Source organism: Otolemur garnettii, unplaced genomic scaffold (assembly GCF_000181295.1).
Source record: "Otolemur garnettii isolate 467f Iridium unplaced genomic scaffold, OtoGar3 scaffold00064, whole genome shotgun sequence".
Lineage (NCBI taxonomy): Eukaryota > Metazoa > Chordata > Mammalia > Primates > Galagidae > Otolemur > Otolemur garnettii.
In genome coordinates this window covers 10,255,429-10,261,266 of record NW_003852459.1, presented here as the reverse complement: position 1 = coordinate 10,261,266, position 5,838 = coordinate 10,255,429, and the positions used below count along the sequence as shown (strand labels likewise).

The 5,838-nt window shown below is 38.6% G+C and overlaps 1 pseudogene; it reads right to left on the bottom strand.

The window, feature by feature from the left end:
* Positions 1-426: 426 nt before the first annotated feature.
* Positions 427-5,838, bottom strand: part of LOC100956082 — a 10,613-nt pseudogene continuing 5,201 nt past the window's right edge.

The window sequence follows — 5,838 nt, the reverse complement described above, 5'->3', positions numbered from 1 at the left end:
TGACAGAGGGAACATGTACAGGGCTTCTCTCCTGTGTGGATTCTCACATGAGCCCACAGGATGGTTATGTGGCTGAAGGACTTTTCACACATGCTGCATGCAAAAAGCTTTTCTCCTTTGTGAATTTTCTGATGCACACATAGGTCTGATGTCTGGAAGAAGCTTTTGTGATACTCAGAACAAACAAATGGCCTCTCATTCCAGTGTCTTCTCTGGTGGGCTAATAAATGACAGAGATACTTAAAGATCTTGGGACATTCCTCACATTTATATGATTTGGGGGCTCCAGGGGATCTTTCTTGGTGTACTCCATATGTGAAGTTTCCCTCACTTCTCTGATGGGTTCAGTCTCAGGGGCAGACTGGTCAAGCTTAGAGAGAAACTCTGGTCCCACTTCCATAGGGACATCTTGATAAAAGGATCCCTTTAGGGGCCCTTCCTGGGACCTGGAATGCCCACCCCTGCTCTTCTGAAGTTTTGTGGGTTTTCACAAAAGACATCTTCATCTTCAGGCCTAGGACCATTCTCTTCCCAAAGAATGAGTAGGGAAGATGTTTGATTGCTTTGACTTGTACTGTCAATGACTTGAGTAGTTTTCAAAGAAATGTTGCAGCCATATTCTTTATCTTCTTGTCCTTGTCCTGTTTCCAAGCTGGTATTGTGAGGAGTCTGGAAGGGGAACTCCATGTTCTCTTCTGTTAGGGTTCTTGATGGTGACTGTTTTGTAAGATGTACGATGACTTCTTTGAAGGGTATATTCTTAGAAAAGAGAGCCTCTTGTCCTGGCATGCAGACATGGACTAAAACAGGTTCCTTCATGCAATCATCAATCATATGCTCCATGAATTTCTCCAGGTTTCTGCCACTTGATTCCCATTTCTCTTTCAAAGTGGATCTGTCATTACAGTGTCCACTAATTACAAACTGTTCAAGGACCAATTGAGAAATAATTTCATCCTTGCTGTGCTTTTCTGGTTGCAGCCACAAGGGAAAAATCTTGTAGATTTTTTGCAATTCCTGCCTTGCACATGAGTTATTGCTGTTTTGAAATGAGTTGAGTAGAGTGCTTGAAAACCCAGAAATTCCTTCTACATTCTGGATAGCAAGTCTTTGGATTGGTTCAAACTCTAGATTTTCTGATCCAAGATCATTCCCAGATGGTTCCCACTGAAATGAGGTTCCAGGATCTAAAGCCATTCTTAGCAAGAGTTCTCAGAGAGTCAACATTGATGCTTCACTTTCTGGTGTTTTATGTCTGTGGAGATCTTTTCAACAATTAGTGGATTCTTAAAGACTTCTTTGTATTGAGCTTCAAAGTGGGCAATATTGAGCTGAAAACTGAGCTGATATGTGGCTGACTTTCCTCTCTGGGCTCATTTCAACCCTTTCTTTAAAAGAGAAGAAAGAGACATGGTAAAATACTACACTGTGGGAATTTGCATTTGTGAAATCAATGCAAGAAAATGCTGATGTTCTGACTATTGCTACTATTGTCAATAATAAATTCCTTTGTCTCCAACTCTGGAGACTCATGTCTTCTACAAGTTGAATAAAATTTGACTCTTAACAGTATATGACACTTTGTTATATGACTCTCCTTGGTCTAATTTCTTTGCTCACCCATTGACCTTGGTTGAATGGTTCTCAAAGTTCTGCCTTTGATTCATTGCTATTCTCTTCATTCATCCTATACCAGGGTGATTGTATTTAGTTTTATATGTGCAAGTCAAAATGATAGAGGATGAACTCCAAATCTGCATTTACAGCTTCAACCTCTCCTCTGGGCTCTAGACTCACTCATTTATTCAGTTCTGATGCTCAGGGTACCCCCAAATCAACATGCCTAAAACTAATGACTGGGACCACCCCTGCATGGGGCCTTGCCTCTTCCTGGGTTTCTACCTCAGATGGTGGTACAGAGATTCATCTAAGCACTCCAGCTAAGTGATGATCTTTGACTCCTATCCTCCTACCTCCTTATATTTTAATCACTAGCACTGCCGATTTTCCTTCTTACATCATATCCACTCCCACCTTTATTTTCATTACTCCAATTTAAGCTCTCATCATCTATGTCTTGGCCCACAACAATAGTGTGTCCATCAGATTTCTCCAAGAAACAGAACCAATAGGAAATTAATTAATTAATTAATCATGAAGAGTTGAGTTATGTGATTACAGAGACTACAGGGTGGGCAGTGGTGAAGGACACCCAACTCTGTGAGGGACAGCAAGGTTTCCAATTGGAAGACATGAGTCATGGAGAACCAGTGTTATAGAAGAAGTCTGAATCTGAAGGCTGTGAGTTGGAGGATTCTCTCATTCTCATGGTCTCTTTATTTCTATTCAGACTTTTAACTGATTGGATGAGGCCCATTCACATTGTGGAGAGCAATCTATTTCACTTAAATTCACTGATTTAAATGTTAATCTCATCCCATACACCCTCACAGAAACACCAAGAATAGTGTTTGACCAACTATCTGGGCACCCTGTTGCTCAGCCAAGTTAACATATAAAACTAATCACTACAGATGATACCCTAAGTGATTTCTCTGTTTTTATTTTTGCTCATTTTACTATTTTTTTAAATTTCAAGTTAATGTGAGGGTACAAACAACCAAATCATGATATTTGAATTTGTTAGGTAGAGTTCTTCCTGTAGTTATGTCCTGCACCTCAAAAGTGTGCCATACACCCCTACCTTGTGCCCATGTAGTGGGGTTTTGCCCTTTTAAATAGGCTCTTCAAAGTCACCCATCTTAAAGATGAATCAGACCACATGACTTGTGTACCTCAAACCTTCAGTCACTCTGCATTCACTCCAGAATAAAGTCCACATTTCTAAACATGGCTGGTACTCCAGAGAAATAGAGCCAGTAGAATCTAGGATTCTATAAGGAACTAGGAGAAGAATAATAATATTCCACAAATATGTGGATTTGATTTTTGCCCATCTCTCCAATTTAATTTTCTGCCACCTTTCACCTGTCATTATGCCACATTGTGACATAAGGTGTCATAATTCCTGAATACACTAACTCAGGACCTCTGCCTTCCCTCTAACTAAAATCTTTTTCAGCTGCTCTTATACTTGGCTAACTCTTACTACTGAGGGACACCTAAGTCAAGGGTAAACTCTAGGAAGATTTCTGGGTTTCTCTTATTTCCTAGACCAAAGTTTGTGCCTCTCTTCTGTGCATAACATCCTGCCCCTATTTTCACCAATGTTTTTACTACAGTATATTAAAAATAGCTATTTAGTGGTCTAAAACATAAGACTGACAAACTAGTCTCTTGTATGAGGGAAGAAGCTATGTCTTATTTATCTTTGTAATCTCAATGTCTGAATAGTGCCTGACATAGTACTTCTATGTGTTTCCTATGTATTTCATAAGTGTTTACTAACCAACTAAGTTCATAAGAGCTTCTTATTGGAGTGGGATGGAAGAAATACGGGGTCAAAGAAGAAAAAATAGGAGTCTTTTCTGGTGAAACAAAAAAGAAACAAAACCAACTTTAAATCCACCATGAAGTTTCAGATACTTTTGTAAAAGTGACTTTAAACAACTTTTAAGCAAATTAAGGGCTTCTTATAGAGCATTAAGAATACTGTAGGATCAGAGGCTGGTTCTGACTTCCCTTATCATTATCAGATAAACTCATTCAGTTCTCTGCTAAAATCTGTGGAGGGTTTGGACTTCAGTGCAGGAATAAGGCTGAGGACCCAGAGCAGGGAGGGACAAATGATGGCTGTTACACTAACAGGTATTTTAAGATTAGCTGACACTTCAAAAAATTATTTTTTTATTTTTGAGACAAGCCTCAAGCTGTTGCCCTGGGTAGAGTGCCGTAGTGTTACAGCTCACAGCAACCTCCAACTCCTGGGCTTAAGCAATTCTCTGGGCTCAGCCTCCCAAGTAGTTGGGACTACAGACACCCACCACAACTATGGGATATTTTTTGATTTTTTGTCATTGCTGATAGCGGGCCCGGGCTGCATTCGACCCCACCAGCTCTGGTGTATGTGGCTGGCGCCTTAGCCGCTTGAGCTACAGGCGCTGAGCTGACACTTTAAAAAAATTATAATGAATCATTATTATTGTTATTTTTGAAAAATTTCGAATGCCTGAGAACACTATAACTAGTTTTTCTTTCTGTGGCTTACATTTAATACACAGGCATTTTTGCTACAAGGCAGTATTGAGTCCATATACCACATTGTGGGTAGCTGAAACCATGGCAACCATAAATATTGATCGTTTATAAGCAATTTAATTTGGCTTAAACATTTAAAGCCATTATTTTGCCAGTTATTTCTGGAAATAGTTTAAAAAATACTTCAACAGGCATACACTGTTATTGCCACTGCCCCTTTCCCCACCCCCAAGTTCTTGGGCTTTTCTTCTGAACTGTTATCATCCGTTTTTTAGATCCTAGAGAAAGAAAATGATTTACAGCCATCAGGTTCTCAGTGTGCTTATGTACCATTTACTTAGTCTTTGAAATAAGGCTCAAATAATTCAGTCCAGAGTAGAGATTGGTACTACCTTTTAAAGAAAGTCATAATGCCCCTTTCTCACTTTCCTATAAGTTAGCATCATGAGGATGTTCAAGTAATTTTAAAACGTAAAAGGCAAACTGAGATAAAGAGAGACATTTACTGATGCTTTTACACAAGTGTCAGGAAGTAGGATGGATCACTGTTTTTTAAAGCTGTTAACTATAGGAGAAAATACATCTAATTTCTAATAAACATCCTTTTTATCCAATCTCACCATAGCTTTTCCAAGCACATTAGCTGAATTTTTTTCTATATTACCAAGATTGGTATCACCAAATAATAGGGGATGATTCAATCCCCAAAGCTCAGTAACAAATGTCCTTAACATGCTTCTCACAGTTGGAATTTAGAAGCTTCCGTCCAGAATGACTCAAGATAAAATTTGTCAAAACTTGTGGATATATATGGCAAATTTTCTTTCACCCAACTTGAGGAAGACAGTTTTGTTTTCTCTCAAAGTCAGTGGGTGGAGGAGTGCTAAAACTTCTTGTTGATAAAATATTTATAAGGCAATATTTTCAAAGTTATAATCGTGCTGGTAAACACATTTATAAAAAGTTAAGTAAAGCCAAGTGGGAGTGTAGTTAAGTATCTTTTTAGAAATTTTGGCAGGTTGTAAAGGAGATTAAGATTCTGGGTGATTCTTAAACAGAATTCAAAGATTTTTTTCTTTCTCAACCCTTTGTAATTTTAATCCGGGAGCCATGTAAATGGTATAGACATTTGCTTGGCTTGCCAGTATCTATGTGGTTTCTTTTTCTTTGCTCAGATTATATACTTGACTAAATATACACTAGGTTCTCTTAGTGGTAGACCTAGTTTTATAAATTTATTTTATAAATAAATTGGAAGAAATTGTAAAATGCTTCATTTCTGTGCAGAAGGAACTATTGGTGCAAATAGTTTTACTTCCTCCACAGTCCTTTGGTACTAAGATAAAGTTTTGTAATATGCAGTAAAGGAGTATTAAGAAATTATGTAGGCAGGGCAAGGAGTCTTGGTTAGGGATCTCTTAGACAATCCTCTGGGGCCATAGGCACTTCTGAGCAAATTTTACTTAGAATTGAAGATTTTCTTTCTTTGATTAATAGAAGCCTGTAGACCTTAGCCATGAAGTGGGCTAGTGAAAGTTGCCTAAGAAATTCATTTTGATCAGGCCAGGCATGGTGGCTCATGCCTGTAATCCTAGCATTCTGGGAGGCCGAGGTGGTGGATTGCTTGAGCTCAGGATTTTGAGACCAGCCTGAACAAGAGCAAGACCCCTATCTTTAAAA